The 24,433-nt window shown below is 37.1% G+C and overlaps 1 long non-coding RNA gene across 1 annotated transcript; it reads right to left on the minus strand.

Annotated features, from left to right (window-relative positions):
- Positions 1 to 1,331: 1,331 nt before the first annotated feature.
- On the minus strand, positions 1,332 to 23,308 carry LOC140657664 (uncharacterized). Its single transcript, XR_012044426.1, has 3 exons — positions 23,224 to 23,308; positions 3,520 to 3,579; positions 1,332 to 1,362 (listed from the first exon to the last, which is right to left on the minus strand). It is a non-coding gene; the product is annotated as an uncharacterized lncRNA (long non-coding RNA).
- Between the last annotated feature and the right edge of the window lie 1,125 nt (positions 23,309 to 24,433).

The raw sequence follows: 24,433 nt of genomic DNA on the forward strand, positions 1-24,433 counted from the left end.
AGAACAAATCTAGAAATGGATTATAGAAGATTGTTAAATAGCTGGTCTATTAAAGCAACTTTGTGAGAACCTGTGTACTTCCTTTAACTACTTTAGTGTAAGCTGAGTTTTCATCCACTTAAGCTTACATGGTCTGTCCTTCAGAAAGTTACTCTATTTGCTTTTCTTAGATGTAATCAGAACTGTTCTGTGTTTTCCTAATTACAAACACATTTCTTTCTCCATGCAATATCCCTAAGTATGCAGCAACCATCCTCTTGCCAAAGCTTTCTGGCATTTTTATTCCAGTTAGAATCCAAATCTACATTTTTCTGTGAGAAAAGCTGTAGGAAAGACTGTAAACAGGATAATTATGTAGCAATACGGTTTTAAATGCAAGGTTTACTTGCACATTATTTTGAATGTATGGTTTTTTACTTCCTAATGAGTTGTGGAGATGCAATGCTATTGTTCCTGAAGCACATATGTGTTTTCATTAATGTAAATTGCAAGAATTCTGTAAGAGATTTTAAACAGAAGGTATGAGAAAGATAAAAAGACGTGCAGAATGTCACAAAAGTTACTCACAATCATTGTAATGGTCTAAAATCTCTAATCTGTGTCAATTTTGTGTGGCCTCCTTTATCTCACCCTGTAGAATAGCTCTGGAAAGGAACCAACGAACCAAAAACCCCATAAGGAATGTAGAGTTTTCTGTGTTCTTTACAGATGCCAGAAGCACCTCATGTTAGAAGATTATTTTCAGAGTTTTGGAAAATATTCATAAGCATATTTTCCAGAGGTGAGTTAAGTCAGAACTCGATCAAGAACTGTCACCAATTTCTGATATTTCAAATTAAAGCCTCCAGTGACATGCTAGAACAGGGGAAAATTTTTGCCACAAATTTCCTGGGAGAGTTTTGTAGTCCTCAAGAAAGCTCAAATGTAAGTTAGTGGAAAAGTAGTTGGAGGCTTCCATGTTCTCCTCTTTTGGAAGTTATTAAAATATTGATTCATAGGAAGAGAAGAAATCTTGATTGTTACAACATCCATTGCTCATAGAATAAAACTTACTCAGTGTTTTCATCCATGTATCATTTTAAACAACACTCATTTACCTATTAATTAGTGAGATTGAATTGAGTGAACTTCTCATTATCTGTTCCATTTGAAAGGAGAAAAATACAATAAAGCACACTTGAATGTGCATTGTTCAAAGGTGTAAACCAGCTGCTTAAAAGTGTTAGCTCAAATTTTGAAATAATACTCTTTCAAAACATTTAGACTGTTGACTAAACTTGATATATGAAATAAGAACACTCACTTTCAATGGCAAAACTTAAGAGAGGATTGTTCCCTTTCCTGGTTCTCAATGAAGAACACCTGCAAAATAATTTTAGGTGAAAAATTGTGAACAAAGTAGTTCCTCCTGTCCTGGTTTCGGCTGGCATAGAGTTAATTTTCTTCCTAGTAGCTGGTATAGTGCTGTGTTTTGGATATAGCATGAGAATAATGTTATAACACACTGATGTTTTAGTTGTTGCTAAGCAGTGTTTATATTAAGTCAAAGACTTTTCAGCTTCCCATGCTCTGCCAGGCGCACACGAAGCTGGGAGGGGGCACAGCCAGGACAGCTGACCCCAACTGCCCAAAGGGCTATTCCATACCATATGGCCTCATGCTCAGTGTATAAACTGGGGGCGTTGGCCGGGGGGGCAGCAATCGCTGCTCGGGGACTGGCTGGGTGTTGGTTGGCTGGTGGTGAGTGGTTGTATTATTTATTTTTTTTCCCTGGGTTTTTGTTCCTCTCTTGCTCCCTTGTTGTTTTCCTTCTCATTACAATTTTTGTTGTTGTTGTTGTTGCAATTATTTAACTGTTCTTATCTCAGCCCACAAGTTTTCTTACTTTTGCTCTTCCGATTCTCTCTCCCATCCCACCGTGGGGGAAGGGTGAGTGAGTGGCTGTGTGGTACCTAATTGCCGACTGAGGCTAAACCACAACACTCCTTACAGCTCACAGAACGAAAGCATAGGTGATTTTGAGCAAAATTTGTCATGTTCTCAGCTGTTCTAATGTCTGGCTGAGTCTCCTTGGATCTGTGCTGCTACCCACTAATAAACATCCTCCTTTTGTTCAAGTGGGTAAATGGCCTTTGCTTTTGAAGTGAAACGATCTGAATTACATTCCCACCCCAGGCATTAAGTGTCTGGAAGCTCTGGTGTATAACCTAATGATAAATACCATGTTACTGGATAGCCCTTGTGTTAACTAATAACTGAATGACTCTTGAAGGATCAAATTAATACTCTCATGTTTCCATTAAAGCATTTCCCAAGGGTAATGATCAGTTAGTTTACTTTTCCCTAAACAAGCCATGATTATAGCCAAAGTTATCTGTTTCTTCTTCTGGTAAATTCAGTTTTGCATACAGATTAACTACTATTTGTATTTTGTCAGAGAAGCACTCACAGGGCTATCTCTCATGCTGCCCAGATTAACTGCTTATGCACACATTTACAGCTTTAAAATTAATTTAGGTATTTATGTATTCTTATTAAATTATGCAGTCATTGCCCATCAGTGAAATGGATTGTTCATATCAGCATTAGCAGAAAGTAGTATCATATCAGCAAGTAGCAGAAAACTTATTAGTAAGTGACTGCATTCATATACAATTTTAAACAGCATTCATTCACCTTTCTGTTAATTATAGATGTTGACTAGGAGATCTTATATTTCTTTTTCTCTTCCACTTGAAGGAAGATAAATAGAATATTCTAACCTCCAAGAGAAAAAATTTAAAAATATTTATCTTGGTTTATCTTGATCCAAGACAGTAAATGCTGAAATACTGCAGGGAGAGATGTAGTTTTGTGTACAAAACTATGCAGGAACAGGTCTGGAGCCACTAGCATCTCTCCAACAATACATGTATAAATGTCGCAAGGATATTTTTCAAATGTTATTCAAATGTATTCTGTTCCTATACCTCAGAGAGGCAGACATGGGAATGAGGATTTGGCTCTATAGGCACAGCTGCTGGCCAGAGGTAGCCATGAGAGCAGAATTTTAAAGATGAACCTAGAACACAACTATATCCTGATTCTGTCACACTAGATAAACTTCTCCTCACCACTTTTCTATAAATGTAAATTCCTGTCTCACAGATAATTGGCAGGCAATTAGAGGGAAAGAATCAAGTGGAAACATAATCTGAATACAAAAGAAACCATCAAACAAATCCCTACCCAGGTGAAATATAAAAATATCACCTATATTCAGTTCAATGGATTTACATGGCACTTCCACAACAGAAACAGAAGCAGCTCTTTAAATGCCACAAAGTATATAAAACACAATAAAATGTTTCACAACACTTAGTATAGGTATTTTGCATTTAAAATGCTGTAGCTAACATGCAAGACTTACAAAGCAGTTAACAGACCCTTTCCAAATCTCATGTCATCAACTAGGTATCTACAAAACTGTTCTCTTAAATTGCAGGCGGCTAAACAGTAATTTGCAGAGAAGCCACTTACGTAAGCTGAAGAATGGAAAAGAGAACTCAAGAGATCCTAATTTCCAGTTCTTTCATCTGCCTGCCAGTATCACAATAAGAAATGTTAAAGGCAATCAGAAAAAAAGTATTCTAAGCATTACAAGAACTTATAGCTTAAGCTCAATGGTGAAAACAGCTATAGAGTATAATAAGTTTCAGTGGTTAAGTTGAATGTATGGAATGTCATATCAAAACAGATGGAGTTTTGTAGATGTAGTCACAGAGAGAAGCAGCCATTTAAGCCTCTTTAGATTCAGCATTTCCATTACAAATCAATTTTTTATATATCTTTAATACTTCAGCATGTAACTTGGTAACGTTGGTGCATAGATTTTTTTTTCCAATTAGTATGGTCTGTAGTACAAAAACCTGTACAAAACAAAAGCATTTTGTAACAATATACAAATACTCTTGACACAATCCACGTGGTATGTTAGCTGTACAGAAAGAATTCATGTATTGAATGAACAAGAGAGGTTGTTCTCAACTGGGGGTTAATTACACTGTGTATGAAGCCTGAGGAACCTGAAGTATGAAAAGACAACATCTTTAGAACTACTACAGACCTACTGAATGTACAGTTACATGTTTTCAGTGAACACAGTGAGTTTCAGAGCTTACCAAGTTTTCCGTTTTCTCAGTGATACTGAGAGACCTTTGCATAGCCAAGTTTAATGCAACCAGATGAATTAGAAGTACATAGAACAATTGCTTAATATTTGCAAATATTTGAACTTCTCCTACTAGAACATATTTAAACTGCTTTTAGTTTAGTCTCCTTTTCAGGTGTGGACTGATTTTTTGGGTGTGGATGCTTCAGGGAATGTCAAGTGTCTTCATAAGAATGATGCTTTTCTTGTTGTGCTTGATTCTTTTGTTTGTTAAGTTGTCTTTAAGGCTGTACTGGCAAGTGAATACATTCTTCGGCCCTGACCCAGAAAAGACTTCTGAACACAGTTAGGTTTACGTGCTGTGAGTGGCCTCATTGACTGGTGATTTAGTGCAATGTTTTGCAGACTTTTTTTTTACTTAAGTCCCTTGAGAGGATGTAATAATACAAAACTGGCTTACCATAACTTTTTGCTTTGAAAAGAACAGAAGCAAAAATGTATACTCTTAAAACTGATACAGATTGTATATTCTGAAGTGTAAAGTAGTTAGAAATACTTGTTATTAAAACGATTGAAGTAAGCACAAAATAACAAATAAATAATACATGCATCTTGTACTCTAGAAAATACAGTGCTTTGCCATCTGTAATGTATATTCACACACCCTGAGTGTAGATACACCCCCATTTCTAGGTTATCCTTTGAGGAAGGGATTATCATAACATCTGGCTAAATAAAGACCTAGAGGATATTGCTCATATGACAGTCAGGTTACTGTGCCTTTACATCTACTGGAGCTGGGTTTGCTTCCATCCTGGTAAAAATGATGACTCCATTGTCATACCTCTTACCTTTCTAACAAATGCCATTGTTAGCAGGCCCAGAAAATAACAACTCTTTACTGCAACACCTGCTTCCAAATGTCCTTGTTTGTTATGCTTCTGAAACATTATTTTGTGTTCACTCTTGTCTAGAGTGGAGGAGTCTAGAAGGATCAAAAGTCTTATCATCTGGCCAACCCTGAACGAGTCTTGTTGCATTTCCTGTACAAGCTTCACTTAAGTGCTTAGAAAGTGTTGGCAAGTGGCCTGAAAATGGGGGGGGGGGGGGGGGGGGGGTATGGTAAGTCCACAAGAGACTTCATTTCTATGTTAATGAATAAAGAAAGAGATTAAGGAGGCAAAAGCAAGTGCAGGAAAAAGAGGTGAGATTCTACTACAACTGCAACACCATTGCTGCAGTAATTTGACAGTATTCTGAAACTTATCAGATTCTTGCACTGCATAAAGGAAACGTTTGTCCTTGAATAATACATCACCACGTTTGTAGCTTTTTTTTAAACAAGTCTTTCTGTCATCATTATTTCCTTTTATTCTCTGCTTTGAGATGTAATAGATTTAAATTGCAAATGGAATAGTTTTACAATGTTTAAATAAAATGTATAAAAGATTTGATTCTTCAAGGTCCTGTACAGAAGGAAAAAGAAAAAGTTTACATGCAAACTAACACAGGAATAAGCAACTAACTGAAAAAATTATCTGCATAGCCCATTGATTGTGAGGCTTCCATTCTAGGTGGAATTACTGTACTGTAGTTCCTTTTGTTATGAAAACAAGTCTACAGAATTAACAATGTCTGTAGGGGCTGTATCTAGCAGTTAGTACTTGCTTTTTATTGAATCCTATCTCTTCCACAATACTTCAAGAATTTCCTTAAAATAGGAGAAAACTCAAGTTAGAGACTGTCAAGCTGCTAGAGCATTGCCACCACCACAGAGAAAGCAACTGGGGGGCAAAAGCACAAAGAATGGTATCTAATGAACAAATATGTGATTCAGTGAAGAGCAGAGTATGTATGGCCTCACTCATCTTCTCCTTTCTTTCTTTTCCTTCATCTTATTCCCCTCTAATCTGCCATAAACATAATTTAAACAACTTTAGTTTATCATCTAAGCACCAGTTAAAGGTAGGTGGAAGACGTGTAATGAATTAGCAGCATGATGCTAGTAAATAGCATAAGCATACTAATTTAAAGCTCACTGGACCTGCAAGTTCTTTACTGAGTGCAATGTCTGGTAAAGAGGATCTGATACCAAATGATTCTTAGGAGCTATTATATTAAAACTCATAAAAATCTGTCCCTACTATTGGTGGACAGCAAGGGTGCAACTTTTTTGCCAAAACAGATTTAGGGTGGTTTCTACAAATTTATTTCTTTATTTTGGGATCAAAACATTCTTATTTACCAAAAATCCAGAGTAAAAAATAAAAATTACCCTACTACTGACAAAAAGTACTGCATCTTTCACATGGGACAGAAAGCCATAGCTAAACACAGAAATAATAACAACTCACATTTGTTGACATTCCAGAGCTTGAAATATCAAAATATCATTCAGAACATTTTAAGTTTCAATTTGACTCTATCCTATTCCTGCTCCAACACCAGGTACGCCATCAGTCCTACGGCATGCTTCATAGCAAACATATTTCCTAACACCTCATGCTATTGTACCTCATGCTATAGAAAGAAATTACACAGACTTCCAAACTCTTTAATTTTAGAGGTTTGGAGGTGGAGTAGTAGAAACAGACTTCAACCCTCTAGCTTTCAATGCAGATACAACCTCAAAAATTTAAAGATTCCTTTTTTGTTTGGCTGTTTTTCATTAGGAGCAGTTTGATGGTATTTTCTGTTTTGTCTCCACTTCCCAGTCAGCTACAGTACAAAATTCAAAACAAACGTACTGAAAACTATTTATCACCTATATAGACTGATGACAACTTTCTTCAATACAAATGGAATATTATTGCTATATACAATCAGATGTAGTTTAGTTTCTAACTTGAAAGTAATAGGTATTCAAAAAAAAAAATCTTGTAACTACATTAAATAATTCAAAGTTCTCAAAATTTTTTAAGATCTCAGCTTGGCCCTTGTTTCTTTTTTAATTAAAGTTATTCATTTAATTTTGCCTTTATTTACGAAAAAGCAAAAGAATTAAAATTGTTATCTAGTACAATCCAATTTTCAGTAAAATCATAGGGCTTAATTGATTAAAAAATCTTTAAAAGCTTTTAAAATATTTTAATGGACTCAAAATGGCTATTCAAGAAAATTGACATTTTAGAGAAGAAAATTAATCATTATTGTAAAATCTTTAGAAAAGATCTGTAACAAACCCATAGGAGACCTTCTGCAATAAAAGACAACCACTCATATTTTTTTTACATACAAAAAAATTACATTATCTACTTTCTACTTACATGCACTTACAAACATGATGCCACAGAAGTCATTGCAATTTATATACGAGTTAGTAATCAATCATATGAACAAGGACTTCACAAATTCAGCTTGTAGTGTATGAAAGCAATAAGATCAGGTTACATTATGAAAGATTTTATGCTTTCAAGATTAGACAATTGTAAAAGTGCTGCCTAATCAAAAAGATCAAGACCATTTTGAACTCTTAAGGAACAACTCCACCCAGTGAAATGAGATACAAATGGTAAGGAAGTCAAATTTGTCAGATTCTAAATGTAAAGAAGGTAAATTTAGTTCCCTCAGTAGAATTGCTTTTATTTTGAAGAAAAACATATATCTTTCCCTTTTGAAATGTCAGACCTGATCTATCTGCTGAATAAAATCTACAATCTCAACATGGCAATGCTGTTTACTAGATTTTTCAAGGAGAATTCTAATATGTAGAGAAAGAACGCATCATTATTCAAGTTGACATGAACCCCCCAGATATCCTTTTTAATTAACCAGATAAGGCAGTGTAGGAGCAGTTTCATACTGATGCCATAGCTCTACCTGAGCTTCTCAGTGATCTGATGTGACAACTGACTTCCTAATTTTACCTGACACCCACATTTAAAAGTATACTGTAAAAAGTCAGCTTCTGTAACCCCTTAAATGGAGAGAACACAAAGTTTTCAAATTTTTGTTGAAAAATCAAAAATCAAGGTTTTGATAACCAACTAAATAAAATAGAACACAGACAAATTAAAATACTTGGATGTAGCTTACATATACTTCCGAAGGAGATGGATCAGGACTCAGGGAAGAAATTCCCAGTAGGACTTCTCTAAGGCTTTAAAACTGGAAACTAAACCTCAGTCTCAGTATTACTCTCTGTGCTGACTTTAACAGACTTGATAAGGTATTGTTGACCCCAAGACCACAAGTGAACCATGTAGCATTATAACAACTGCCTTCGTCCTCCAGAGGCCTACAAAGTGTATGGCCATCCTTTCTCCCCGCTCCCTTCCTCCCTTCCTTTCTCTAAATTTATAGATGAGCCATTAGGAATGGTGAAGACATGAAACACCTTCATTGCCAACAACGTGCAAATGACATGTCTCCAGTAGAAGAAATCAATGACATGAAATAAATGCCATTATATATTAATACTACCAGGACTGGAATGAATAGTAGCTGGTTCAAACTGAAACTGGAGCAAGACCTAAGGGAAGCTGTGAGATTAATCAAAAGGCTGTCCTTTTCTTTTACTGAAGGGATGGGCCCCTCTATTGTCAAATAAGCTTTGTGGTTCAGAGCAACACAGTGGATCAAGTTTGCTAAATGCTAAATATTTAGATTTGAAAAAGGGTTTGAAGGGTGAAAGAATGTCTTTTTTTGTCTTTGGGATGCCAAGAAATAATCTGTTTTCTCAGAAGAGTCACCTCACAATGACTCATGCAATACGTTCAGAGCAGACTAATGTTAGCTGGTAATTAAAATAGAAGAAATACAAAATCTCCACCTTCTACGAAGTAAGTCAGCAGCTTATCACCTTACCAGGACACCTGGGAAAACAATACATGTATTATTTCATACCTTTCACTGGCTTCCAGTTCACATTTAGTGCCAGTTCAAGGCCATGAACCTATTCCTTAGTATATTCACCTGTTTGATGCCTGCATTACTGACAGACTCCTGCTCTATTTTTGATCCAGCAAGACAACTGTGTTCCACTGGCACAACACAATACTGATTATAATTTACAGCCTGAAAATTTCGAGACATTGTTCACAGACACATTTGCTCTTTTACTTTCTTTCTCTATCATTAACAAAAAAACCCGAACCATCAATAAATAAAACCAGACAAACCAAGGGGTGATGAAGACTCTACTAAGATCATCTCATCAACATTCTTCATTACTTAATAAACACTTTTCTATTATAGCATGCAATCCTTCAGAAATGAGTCCGGCCATGTAACCTGCCTATATATGAATTTACACAAATAAGACTCACGTTGAAAACCAGAATATGAATAAGCCACAATTTTAGAACAATTTTTGTGTTTAATGTATAGGTATTTGCCTCTGAGGACACAGTTGCCTCTCTTATAAAGCAAACTCTTTGGACAGTGGCATCACAGTAGAGAGGAAAAGCACTTACTGTTTCTTAAGCAACCATGTAAATAGGATATAGCCTTTAGGAACAATTGTTAACTCTGATTCCACTGTAGTATCAAGGTATGTTTAGTCCATGACAACAGAAAAATTATTAGGAAGTCATTCAGTCAATTTTTCTTCAGGATTATTCTTTACAGCATACTGAAGGAATTTTATTACTTATTTTCATTTTATTTGTTTGTACTACCAGTGTGGCTTCAATCTTTTTTTTATTCAGAAACTATTTTACTAATTGTCAGATTCTCCCTGGTGCTCAGCCCAGCATTCCTCCTCTGAATCTATGTTAGGGTGACTCTCAAAACGTTGGTTTAAGGTAAACTAAGAGTCAGGAACTTGTCCAAGCATATTTGTGCAAAGCTTCTGTGGGGTTAGAAATGACCCATAGTCATTTGAAACTTACCGCCTTTCACATGAGGTTTCAGGATGTGCATCAATTTCAAGATTTGATGCACAGACATTGATGATTTTTTGTTTCAGCTGAAGATAGGAAGTGCACATGAACACAAATTTTAAAACAGATTGGTTACAATCTTTCTAAACTTGGATTTATATTTATTTCAAGCTGCGGTTTCTGTATTTAGCCCGAATTTTGATTGGAATTATGTAAATGTAAGCTCACCAGAGACAACTGAGACAAGGAAGACTATAAAAGGTTGCCATTCCCATTTGCAGAATCTTCCCCCACTAATTTGCTGTTTCCTGGAACTAGTAACCAAAATCTGAGCAAAACTCTTCCAGGCTGAATGCCAGCGGCTAGGTAGGTTGTGCACCACTGCCATCTTCGGTACAAAAGAGGAATCGCTTATATGACGGTCATTCAAATGAAACATGTTGAAATAACTCATTTAAATATAATCAGATGGTAGAAATTTGACAGCAGAATGGAACAGATTTTTCCACTGTTTGCAATGCTACAGAAATCAATAGACACAGCTTTTCTGTGCTGTATGCATATTTAAAAAAAATATTTGGAGATTGAAAATCCATGCACAATAAATAGGAAAATTAAAATATCTCATATTACATTGCCAACTGATGGGGTAATAGACACAAACATATTGTTCTGTAAAAAACTGCTTTAAGAAGAAAAAGTATGAATTGATTCATTTAGTCAAACACTGCTTGAACAGATGGTGTGATTAACAACTAGTATGTTAGCCATCTCAGGAGCTTACCAAAAAAGTAAACAAATGCCTTTAAAAGATATCACTTTATTCCTCAAAAGGTATTTTCATTCATTTATTAGGAAAATATGAAAATCTATATATTTATGATAGAGCTATGAATGTTTGGAAGATAGTAATCAGACATGCCTGGCAGTTAAAATGATTAAGTTCTGCTCTTAAATGCAGCCTTGAAATCTTGCAAGTTTTGGTTTTCAGGTGACCAACTGAACTTTCACACTGGTTACAATGCATCAATATCTGGAAAAAAAAGTGGAGGAATATTAATCACTCGCACCTTAATGAGTGGTCTAGTACAAATCAGTAAGTATTGTAGGAGAAGTTGTTCAAAATAGGCCTGATTTTCATGTAAGAAATGTGCTGCATCATTCTAACAGGGCAAAAGCCCTAAAGGCAGCCTGCAGAGTGAGGTTACACATGCACAGAAAATGCCGAAGTTTTTTTTTCACCACCAGCAGAAGGCAGAACCAAAAAAAGATGTTGGCTCATGCTGTCCTTCAACAATTCTCAGGTATTCATGACAGTCAGTATAAATGAGAACAAGCCTTTTGATCACTCAAATGGACAGGACTGGAAGAGTCTTTCTGCACTGTGTTTGTTAGAAGTGTCTTGGACAGTTGCTATATACGAGCTTTCTCCTTGGATCAGTTTTCAGCAAAGAGATTTTGAAATGGAATAAGAAAAAAAAAAAAGAATGATACTAGCAGCACTGAGGAATGATGCTAACAGCACTGGGGAATGATACTAACAGCATTGAGCAGGAGAATAGAAACAGAATTAGTTCTTTCATTATCATCTAGAAAATGCATCATATGTATCATTATTGTATTCCACAGCAAACCAGGAGTCAGGTCAGATCCAAAGGCCACGTGACCTTGTCAATGTGTTGCCAAGTCCAAGCTATGCACTGCCCCGTAGCTCAAACTCAGAGCTGTGCTACTGCCAGCACTCTGCTTTGTATAGAGCCTGAAGAACTTGTTACTTGTGCTTGCATTTGTCCTCAATCTACCATAAACAAGTTCAACCTAAAACCATGTACAAAATATTTGAGGAGAAAATTTAAATATGGTCCATAAAATCAATCTTAGAGCAACATATCTTTCCTTCAGGAATGAAGACTGAGTCATCCCTGGCTCAGAAAGGAAGATGGTCACATTCTTCTGATATCTCATTGGTTCATCAAGACACCTCTTCGTTATATTATTTAGTCATCCAGATAGAAAAAGGGAATGTCAGTGTAAATAATATACAAAGTAAGTTACTGCCAGTCAGTTCAGTTTATATAAATCTGCCAAAATCAGGGCCCATAAAGAATGATTCTGTTAGCAGAAAAAGACTAAACAATTCTGAAGTAGTTACTAAAAATATATTTGCTTGATTCTAACGTAGCTGGCATGTGAGAGGGAATGACATTATCAAAAACATTTGTAAGACCAGTGTCTGGTAATATTGCCTAATTCTGGCAATGCATAGCTTATTTCAGTATGTTCTCTGTTGAAAAAGGAGTGAATTCATTTAAGGTTTCCTTGCCCTCTCTCATGGTCTTTTCCTAACATTTGCATCAGCCAGATCCGTTTCAGAAATAAAAAGTTTGAAGCAATCTTTGTTGTTATTCTACCATGACTGAAAGTTTTTCAGAAAAGACCAAGAGACAAAAAATACAGATCAGTGCATTGGATTGAATTTTCATTGTTTTCATTTTCACAAATCAGTTGTAAAATAGCAATGTGCTTTATGCAGAAAACACAGTAGTGACAGGGATGATGCTTCTGATTATGTGTAAAATGAGAGTCATAACCACCAGAATGAAGTTCTAATTTAATAATAGATTATTATTTACTGACAGGAACACCTCACTAGCTTCACATCTTTCAAGCCTTCCTTTGTCTTGATGCCTATAAATAGAGCAACACTAGTGAACTGACAACTACCTCACTTATTAATATTGCCTTATTATTTCTTTGTTTTTCCCATTTTTTCCTTTCTCTCTGCTGATTTGAACTTTCAGCTTTGGGGGACAGGGACTATCTTCTTGATGTATGCTGATATGGCACAAAACCAGAGAGTATGTTTGTGTAACTCTGAGACTCTCAAGCACTTCAGCTATAAATTCATGTCTTAAAATACACAGATCTAGAATTGTACCCAAAATGTGAGTAGCACAGATGGTGATATCATGTCATAAGTCTAAAAACAATACACAGGGGAACTAGAGATGAAAAGCATTATCTGAATTCTGATCAGAACAGGCAGAAGACAGTCATTGTGAAGTGGTATTAAAGTTTCTCATACTTTATACAGATAATATTTTTTTGGTTTTCCACTGATGAATTTTTACTTGGTAGCACGGGATTTTTACTGCTGTGGGATATAAAAGTGCTTGCCTAAATCTCTGAGTGCCCTTGGTAGTCTTAAGAATACACTATTAAATAACTGACCCGTCAAATGTGAAGCCCCACACAATAGTTTACCTTTACTGCTCAACATTGCAGTGCAACAGTGATGTGCAAAGATGAGGGAAGAAAAAACCCAACATTTTCAATACATAGGCAAGCAAATGCGCATGGTTATAGCTCAAGAAGCATGTGAAGAAATCAAATATCAGAGATGCAAAATTCCCTACCAGCCATCAACTCCAAGAAAATTTCCAGTTAGGATGGTATCAGTGGATTACAACTGCAATAGCTCAAGTAAGGACATGAGCAGCAAATAATTGGCAGCTTTACACGTTAAAATACACAGTCCTGATAACTTGGTACAGGTGTAATACTCTGGTTCACAGGGCCAAAATTTATTACTTTTCACACTAAGGTAGTTTCCAAACCTCATTTATATATCAGGACCCTACTTTAAAATGAATCATGCAAACTGACATAAAATCTATTCTTCTTAGAGTATATCAGTTCCAAAGTGAAAATATCATGACCTTGTGGGCTTGGACACTGCCATAACTTTCTGAGGTTTTAAAAAGTGGGGAAAAGCTGAGATTCACAAAATTCCACATATTTACCTACTAAGGAAAGCCAGCAGGCAGTTCATATGCTCTTTTGTAAGATACGTGCCAGATATTGGAAGAAAAAAAAGAAGGAAAGTTATAGAAATGGGAAATTATAAAATCATTCACTTGCACTATAAAGAATCCTTGCTAGTCAGACCTTGCTAGTCAGATCTTCCTGGGCTTTCTTTTTAATCATCAGAAAATTAAAAACCTCCCTTAGAAGTGAAGCTCTTCGTCTGACTCTAGAGGAGCTTGTCTCTCCTCACTGTCTATATAGCAAAGCCAAAAGGATTAGGCTAGCAAGGGCTCCACACTTTGGTGCACACTTTACCATTGGAATGTTTGCTTCTTCTAGCACTTTTCTATCTTCCTTTGTCAAAAAACTTTTCCAGTTTTCCTTGTTGTGACACTTTCAAAGCATCACTTTGTCCCCCTGCCTCAGCTCCTTCATTTAGCAAAACAGGAAATAAAATTTTCATTTCTGAGAGCTGAAGCTGTGTTCTGCAAAGTAAATACAATGCAGATTTCAAGTATGTTTATACAGTAGTTCTCAACTCCTCTCTGACCAGGACTTTTTCTGATTTCTTACTATGATCCAAAACTCATACCTTGCTTGCAACCACCACAGTTTCCCTAAATAACACTTGGATTGGCAATCATAGCACAGGTAGGTCTGCCAAATGGTCATGGAACCCAACCTCCCTCCTTGAGATAAATGTTCTTCCCGTGAGAATTCTGAACCTCTGAATCTGAAGTGCACTTACAGCTTCCTATTCCTACCTGCATTCCAGGCTTATATCTAAGTGTTCTGCTGAATTGGGTAAATTAACTTCAAAATCTGAAGCATCATTTCATGAGTATGTGCTGCTGACAGAAAAGTTGAGCAATAAGCAACAATCTTTAGTATAATTTTATATTAAAGTGACTTTAAAAAGGAAAAGGTTTCAAAAATTATCTTGTTTGCTTGATGACTGTAGTTTTTCTACTTATTTTGACAATGAGCTAAACTTCATCTTTCTTTCCTCTTCCCTAGAAAAATGTTCTCTGTCTAAACAAACGTAAATTACTTTAAGATGAACGAAATAAAATAAAATCAACAACCTTGCTTTAAAATGCAGCTCTTGAAAAAGCCCGGAGTCAGAACAGTACTACTGCTAAAATCCAGAGAAGATTTCTTTGCCCCAGCTTTCTGTATCACTGTAGTTCACCACCACTCTCATGTGCAGGGTTTCTAATATCATGCCAGACCTTTTCATTCTTGTGCTTACCCAGGAGAGGCAGCGCTGGCCAAAGCGTTTCTGCAAGCACAAACCTTGCCTGAGAGGCCGCGCAGTGCATGGATGCCCCGGGCCAACCCCCGAGCGCCGCGGGCCAGCACAGCGCCTCACTAATCCAACGCATCAGTTATCGGCTGCCCCCTAGTGCAGGTTTTTACGCTACGCTCTCAGTCCTCAAACCCTAATTCATCTTCCACACCCAGTGCCTATCCTCTAAACTAAACTGACAATAAAGCACGTTTACTTGCTGGGAGCGATTCGTCCCAAACTCCCTTTGTCTTGCTTCATTCTAGCAAAAAAGTTCAATGCATGTTGTACGTATGAAATGGAAGAGCTGAGAAATCTCCCATGAATACAAGTATTTCTCTCCTTTCTCTACCTTTCTGCTTCCCTTACCTAAACCCAAAAGCCACTTAAAATTTAAAGACAATTTGTTTTTCACCAAAACAAAACAAAAAAGCAGAATACCAGTTGCCATATCATTTTAAAAATCAAACCATTCTGTATTATCCTTCTGAACATAGCGCAATCATGCTAGTTCCTTAGCTCAGGAGTCACCTGCAACCTGCCAAGGGAAACCAGATCCCTATCTCTACTCTTAAGCTTAAACTCTTCCAAAGTGCTGCTGTTGCAAATAGACACCTGCAGACAAGTGTGTAAGCTTGAGGTCAAATTAGATCCAGTTCTAACTTAGTGCAGGAAGTCTGTCATGCAGTTTAAGTATACACACTAGATCACTGACCCAGGTTTGTCAAATTCCACAGGAATTCTAGCCACACATTATAGCCAGTTTTACCTCACCTTCTTTGTCTCTATCTTGTGACTGAATCTGGATGAGTGATACTGCTATAGCATGTGTGTTTGGCATCGAAATCAAGTTGATCTACTGTTCTTTCAGACTTCTGAGGTGACAAAAAAACAGCAAAGCTGTAGGTATGGACTCAATAGCAGTTACAATTGCAAAATCTGCTCACATAAAATTCAGGATCACAGATGACTTTCCATCGGCTAGAAGCCATACTAGAGTTCAGTGACTCCCACACAACAGAGCACAGCAGATCAAACTCCTGCTCTGAAAGCAAAAGCAGTATGTCTGCATCACCATGGCACTGAGCTGGAGCCAGGGCTTACTACTGGGAGTCAAAGATTTTATTGAAGTGCAAAATCATGCTAACACAGCTGGTCAGTTTGTAGATGGGTCAGCACTAGTTCAGAGCTATCTGCACTGCATTTAATTGCACAGCGCAGACATTCCCTGAGGAACATCCCTTCCCTTTATTTTAAGTTCTTTAAATTTACATCTTTGAACAGGATCATACAGGCACTTACTGACATCCACATGATCCAATGTGATGAACTGCCCTGCCCAACAATGCAGTCACCAGATAGGAAATTCATATAACACTAAATGAAATTTTCCTTAAGAGGAAAGCAATTTTAAGGAAACTTCAATTAGCTATCTGTACTGTAGACCTGTAATTACTGAGGAAATACTGAAGAAACTGACAGTGGTTTCACTGTTACATCTCCAATGATCAATAAACTAGAGTGCCCAATGGCAAAAATGACTATACTTTACAGGATTGCTACTTTACAGGAAATGCTATGCCACTATCATTATTGACTAAATACTACTTAAACACAGCTAAATAAGAGATAACTTTTATGAAGACATGAAGCATATACATTCTCAGATACTAAAGATGAACATAATTATTATCCTGGTGGCATCAAAGCTTGTTTTGAGGAAAACTCAAGGCTGCTGGTATTATTGAAACATACAGTATGAAAAGTGCAAAACCAGTGACACATTCTTCCTAAATAAATATACTTAATATGATCACAGGCCTTCAGATTCCAAGTAAACCCAAATTCCCTAGACATATTCCCATTCTAAAAATTGGCAGTGATTGATTACACCACTTCCAGGGCAACATCAGCATCAGCCTATGGGAGGAGGATTCAAATGTCAAATTAACTGATCCATGGAAAGTCTAACACCCACATCAAACTAAGCAAAAGCTTTGGAATAAGATAAATTTCAATAATTTTAAAGTTAATACTGTAAAATTGTTGCTGTAAAACCATCACTTTGAAAATCAGTGGAAAGCCAGCTGGATACCACTACTGCAGCTTCCTGTGACATAAAAGCTGACTGGAAGTGATTCAAGGACATTGTCTGTGCAACTTTGTACACCCTGCACACCTTTGAAGCAGAATGGAAGTGCTTCAGTGACACTATTTACACAGCTTTGAACACTCTGGACATCTTTGAACACATTGGACTTAACACTCTGGAAACATCACGACTAAAGCAATGAAAATGTGGGAGAAACAAAGGAATGAGAAACACTGTCTAGACATCTAACTCGGACGATGCAAGGTGCTTTAGCAGAACCTGGCAGAGCAGGACCTGGTGCAAATAAAGACCATGGCTCCCCATCAAACGGCAACAGAAAATTTGCAGAATGGTGCTGCAGCTGCTGCAGGGAATGTCAGAGCTCTTCTGAGAGCAGGATCCTCCCCAGTATGTTCTCTACCGCTGTATGACTGGGATCTTCATAAAGATTATGTTTTCTCATCCTACTCTCCAGATACCACATGACTGATTTCAAAAAAGCATTTTAGTTCTCCTGTCTTATCAACTGGAAGAGAAGGAAGAAGACATTCAGTTTTGGCAGTTTTCCATACTTGCCATTCCCTCACATGGTAGCAGCCAAAAGTGTTGCAATGGAATAATCTGCATCTATGTATTAACCAGCGGTGGAATTCATTCCGTAAAAGAGGTTCACACAGGTTGTTTTCAAACCATGAACACTGTTTTTAAGTACCTTAATCTAGGTAGAATTACAGTTTAAATATCTTCTACCAACATTGATAGCATTGACTGCAACTGACAATCCTTCCTATCTCTAAATCTCTGTAGACATCACATTATAATGCTTCACTCTTGCCAACGTTTGCTCTTGCTACATTTTTTCAAGCTAGCAATCATCACACTCTGTTGGGATGAGAACCAAGGATATTTGATTTATTCAATAATTCATAAAGAAAAAACTTCTCATCCAAAGCAAACTTTAGGTTTTCTATATTTACCCCTTAATCTCTCACTTACACTGGCAGGAAATAGGTATATTTTTGCCATCAGAAAACAGCAATGTCAAAGCAGAGCTCAGATGATACAGTTGGTGCCTTTACAATTGCTTTTATACTGCTGTTTTAAAAGTTGGCTGATCCATTGTTTGTATCATTGCTTTGATGCAGCGAATGATCAAGACCTTGCTGTTATAGCCAAGGAATATACCCCACAGAAGCACAGTGTCATATTAGAGCTGTGTCAGTTTGCTCCCTTCCGGGGAGATGACCAAGCGGATTAAACTCTTCCATGGTATTTTACTATGGGCATGTTACAAAGACCAAACCATTTTTGTTGTGCACTGCAGCTCGTTAGGCACTTGAGAGATCTAAAAATATTTTTTTTACAGCAGCTGTTATATTTTACATATTTTTTAAAAGAATTGTGTGTGTAAGTAACATAGTCAAATGAAAAACATATGTCCACAGTTAATAGTATACAAAAAGAGCACTATGTATATCACCGAGAAATGAATAACATAAGCTTTGGTTATTGGCTTAAATGAATACTTTACAATCATTTTCCCCCATAAAAGGTGTGAACTCTGAGGGAGGGGGGGGAGTACTGCTGGGAATGGTGCCCTCTCTCATCTTAAAATGTGTGAGAATCCAAACAGATTATTTATATGCAGCTTCTTGTATTGATTACATTATGCTACATACTGTGCAATTCAATAGGACTCCTAAAAATATATTTTATAAGAGCTTATGGTTTGTAATGGTAGAATAGCAAAAGGTTTAGCTCGCACCATAATCTGAAGGCTCGGGATTTACACTCTAATTTTTGACAACTCGGAAGGGTTTGCAGCACACACAAGCGTACATGTACTTGGGGTTCTGCCCTGAAGGTCCTTTGCAAACCAAGACAAATGCTGCCAAGATTTAAGTCTCTGATCTCCCAGAGTTTGCAACTTTGCAAAATAGGAATTTAAATGATGAATAAAATGGACAGAGATGACTGAGGAAAGGAAAGCACTTTATTCTGGTTCTTTGTGCCACATCAAGTATTTGTGGAACTAACCCTGGCATCATGGGATGGAAAATGCTGGGTCCACTAGCTATGTAGAAAGGCCCCTTCACCTACCTCCACTGGTAGGGGGGAGGATCTCATCGTTTCTTCAGTGAAAGACAGGAAGAATCACTAGAGGGCTCCCAAACTATTTAAAGGGACATTCTCCTTCCTGTGATGTGCATAGGATAACATGAGTTAAAGAAAAGACTCCAAGGATTCTCTTTTTACTTCTCTCGTTGGCTCAAATATTCCGTCTTTGTGTTCAAATTCACTCTTTCTGGAGGAGAGGCTGCAAAAATCACTTTTAGGGTGATATAAAGTAGGAGGGGGGAAGCTTTCGGATAGATTTAACAACTGGGGGATTGGCACTGCTGTCATTGGCTGAGCAGAGAGACAGGAATGAGAAATGTGACAAGGAATCGAAGTTGGAAATGTAGCTGAAGGCTGAATTTATACAGCTTGCAAAGAAAGGACAACAGTCTGTGGGATGGGACCACCATAATTTGATAAACTGTCCTATTTCTAACCCACTTTCCGCCCACTAAATTCAAGCACCTTGGTTTTCTTCTGCAATTTTTGAGGAATCTCCAAGAAATACACATTTACTTGTACTTATATATGTGTGTATAAATACATATATACATGTATACACACATATATAAAAGTGGGCTTTAAGGGAGTCACTACATTGTGGAAAGGACAGAAAACTACTGATTTAAAAAGGAATCACCTAAGATTTTCACTTCACTAACATGGCCTGTCACCTATTCCCTGCCAACTCATTTGGGCAGGAGAGACCTTGCTTCCAGAAGAGCATCATCTCTTTCTCTCTGAGTTGGGTTATCAGCAAGAAAACATAAGTGGGATTTCTTCCAGTGCTCCAAATAACCAGTGCTTATTCTCTCCTTTATGTGCCATGTTGAGGTTGCTGCAGGACAGGTTCTTTTGACTTGACTTACAGGAATTTTGCCCAAACTATCAGTCGTTTTAAATGCAAGTTGAAAAACCACCTGTATCCTTGGACTCTGCCACCTGCTAAGAGAGTAAGGCAACCGGCTAACTGTAAAACAAGGAGTAGGAATAAGTTGTCTATCTCCTGCACATGAGCTAATTGAGTGGGAAGACTTTACCTGTTTTGATACATTACTATTGTTACAATTAGAGGAGATGAGGTGAGAGAATTGAATTTTTGTCTGTTACTACATAATTGTCACTGCTCCAAACATACCCATTCTGGAAAGCTAATACCCCACAGAGTTAATAAGTCTCAGCTTTCTGAGGCTGTGGTCTCTTCACCCTTGTCTCTCTAGGCTATAGCTGTGTGACATTCTTCCTTATCAGCAATCCAGTTTTTCTGGATTTTTTTTGGAAGTCTCAAACTAATTTCTAACTGGTACTCTTTGACATAAATATTTAAAGAGTTCCTTATAGGAAGATCAGAGAGGGGAAAGGGAAGTCTGAAGCTAGCAGACTTCTCTTGCAGTGGAAAAACAATATTATGACAAGCAGACATCAGCAATCAATGAGCTATTTAGCTAAAAGTCTAGGAATGAGATCTGAAAGCAGCAATTTTATGTTTGACTCTGAGATTGTCCCTTGTGCCTTTCTGCTTTCGGACATTCTGTGGGCTCCAGCAGTATTTTTCTAAGTAATCATTTAAGATGAATGAAACGTTAGCACATATCAAGCAAGCTCAACAGTAATGAAGTGGTGCTGTAATGGATATATCTGGTGTATGATTCAGAAATGGAACAGTTAACACTATTAGCATTAAAGTTGTCATAATTATGTTTTGCAGTTAGTCCTCCATTAAGATGAATGGGAAAATTCACATCTGTCTTTGATGCCACTGTTTCAGGCTATCTAAATGCAGACTAACCAAGATAATTACATTCTAATTTTCTTGTCCATTTCCTTGAAATTGTGCAACATCCTCCATTTACTTTGTATCAGCTTGACAACAGTAATTCACTTTCTTTTTTAATTTCTGCTGTCAGTATGTTTGTTCTACCAAAGACAGAATGGCTGACTTGAAGCATAGGGGAAGTAGACAGTTGCCTACCATAGTGAGAGGATAAGGGGCCGGAAAATAACAAATTCGACAACACTTTAACAGTTATTATTTGTTGTCAGGAATTGTTTATTTTTACAACTGGTATGCTGGTGAGAGTCATGTCTCTAATTTCCTTAGTATTCTACTGGGGATTGAAGAAGTCAGCAGAGGTAGCTGGTAAATAAAATATGCATCCAGTGCAGGTAAAAACCTAGAACTGATTGTGTACACATGCATGTCCTCTGCATCGCTGTGTACTCTTCAAATGTAGCCTCCTACCATATACACTGTTTATTTCTATGCTGCAATATCTATTTTGATTGTAAACTTCAAGTATCTTGGGGCATAGTTTTTGTGTCCTTTGTACAGTAATGAAGGACACTGACAATCTCAGTAATAATGCTCTGCTACTGGATATGTTCCTAAGTATTTAGGCTGTTTCATTCTCTTGCTTTATAGCTTGTGTTTCTTTTTTGCATTCTTTTAAAGGCAGCTAGGTCCAAGATTTTCTGGACTGACCATAATTCTGTATTAGCTCATAAATGCTAATTCAGAAGATTACATTCTTCCTCTGCAGTTCTTGTAGCTGTTACATCTTTGTGTCTGTTCTCACTTGAGGTATTTGCCTTCCAATTACAGTGTATCTCTATAACTTTTTGGTGATTTCAAGAGCAGTTTCATTGCCACTGAAAAGGAAATTATTGACAATTCATAACCTGTTATAGTTCCTGCTCCACCTGCCATTTTCTAACTCCCTAGACTATTGTGAACTTCAAGAAGATTGCTTTTTAAAAATCTTTTACCATCTGCTGTACACTGCTTAGTGCTTGATATCCTGTTAGGGTTTCTTGAACCAATTTTTGCAGTCTAGTTCTATTTGCATTTTCCAAGCTGAGCCAAGAGACAATTAGATAGCAGACAATTTGTGAGTCTCAGTCCTTCCCTACTGAGTTTGGAATGTCACGCTTAAGTATTCCAGGTAACCAGGGAGGCTTTAGTTCTTTCTAGTCATTGTCTACAGTTGTATGTCTTTGCTGCATGATTCTGACATTTTGCAAAACTATGTTTGTGCCATACTTAAAACTGACTGTGTCCGGTATGATTAATTCCTTTTTCTGTCAAACTATAACACTGTTCTCTGAGACAATGTGCTACTATTTTCCTTAATTTTGAAACTACAAGAACTCGGTTTTCCCTGTAATGTCAAATTTACTTTCCATTGGACTTTGAATCTCAGGCTAGCCATGTGCAATACCATTGTATGAAGATTAATAAATAGCTGTTTCTTCCAACTCCAATTCATCCAAGTAATAATAGAAAGTATTTCATACTGCACTATCTTTCATTCCAAAATGTCCTGCCGGATACACACCACAACAGTCAAGGCACTGTAGGGGTCTGATTCACAAGTGGGGATGGCTTAAGCTGAGGCAGTTACAGCATTTTGCATCCCTCTTTTTCTTGCTTCTCTTAGAGATTCCTACCCTGACTACAGAGCTGGCTCTGCTTCTCGGAAAGCAGTAGTTGAACTGCTAAAGTTTATTACACAAATGCCAAGCTCTTATTTGCAATTCTGTAGCTGCTACATCAGTGTCTGAACTGTTCCTGCAGTGTGGGTAGGGAACTACTGCAGCCATCCCAATATAAGACATCCTATCCTTGATCATGACTCAGTCCACAGGCATTTCTGGTGAAGAAGAGTGTCAGCTAACACATTTCAACCAGCAAGAGAGCATAAATTTTCTTGAGGAAAGGCCACATAGATAAAACAGAATTTGGCTTTTTATAGTACCTCATAAAGGATCACTGCTGAGTATACTGCATGGAATCTTTTGGCTTGGAAAAGTGAAAACTGACTTGATTATACTAGGATTTGATTATCCAGTGCCAGAAAACTTAAAAGGCTCTGAGGCATACATAAATTAACAGGACACTATTCAGTTTAACATCAAGACACAACCTTCCATACTTTCTAATACTGACCTGTGGTTTTTCCATGTGTAGATCTTCTATTTTAGCCCGAGTTCTGTTTGAGCACAGTAGAAACAGACCATCAGCTTGACTCTTCACCATCTTAGACTGACTCTCTGACTCACCAGAGTCTTTACAGGAACAGAGAACTTCATACGGGAAAGTTACTAATACATTTTCTGGTATGATGCTTTCATTCCTCACCTTCCCAGCTCGATGAACAATTACTGTAGGGACAGGAACTACAGTTTCCTTTCACTGAATGTATAGACCTTTGGGTATATTGGTGCATGCTGTACATTTTAGCATAAAGATCAGTCTAGTCTACAAATATAAACACCTATATAACACCTAAAGACAGGAGAAAGCAACCAAGAAAAAAACAAATAAATAAACTTACCATGGCAAACCAGCAACCAAGAAATAGGGTATCTTTTCAGGGAACGCTGTCTGGCTTGCAACTGGGAATATGAAAATTGTATCTTGTTTGCTCTGAGTGAATTCAAGGAAGATCTCTATGTAGTCATTGCAAATCAATGGGATTTTTTGAAAGAAAACATGATTCATATGGTCAGCTTCACATCCTAATAGGTACGTGCCAATGAGGTCCAGAATATTGGCTAGTCATTTTGGCTATAAGTGCATTACCTAGTTGAGAGCTGCATGAATAATGGAATTTTCAGATTGACAGATGAATCACATAATCAGAGAAATAATTAATTTTGTGTTGTCCTAAACAATTTCAATTGTCCTAAAACAAAACATTTTGCTCCCTTTCAGGATTCTTCCATTTTAATAATTTTTTATTAAAAATAGACCAATTTAAAAAGAAAAATACTAAGATCAAAAATCAATTTTTAAAATTTTGAATGTATTAAAAACCCCCTTCAATTTCCTCACTTTCCTCTTTGCCTTTTCCCCAACTGATTTTTTTCAAATGAATTTTCTTACTGAATTTGACTTACATTTATGAACAATGTTGTCATCCCCAAAATCATCTCGATGAGTTACATTCAGCCAGCTCCTCACCTGCTCTGAGCTGGGTTAGATTAAAATGCTGGAAGTCAGTTATAAAGCTCAACCATTGCTCAATGATGGAAATGTTTTTGGCAAGTGGTGATAGTGTAGACATCGCCAATAAGTGCTTCAAACTGGACGCTTTGTCTCTTAAACCCCCATTAACACTCATCAGTATTTGATACTTATTTAGCAGCATTTCTTT

This window comes from Ciconia boyciana, chromosome 10 (assembly GCF_034638445.1).
Source record: "Ciconia boyciana chromosome 10, ASM3463844v1, whole genome shotgun sequence".
NCBI lineage: Eukaryota > Metazoa > Chordata > Aves > Ciconiiformes > Ciconiidae > Ciconia > Ciconia boyciana.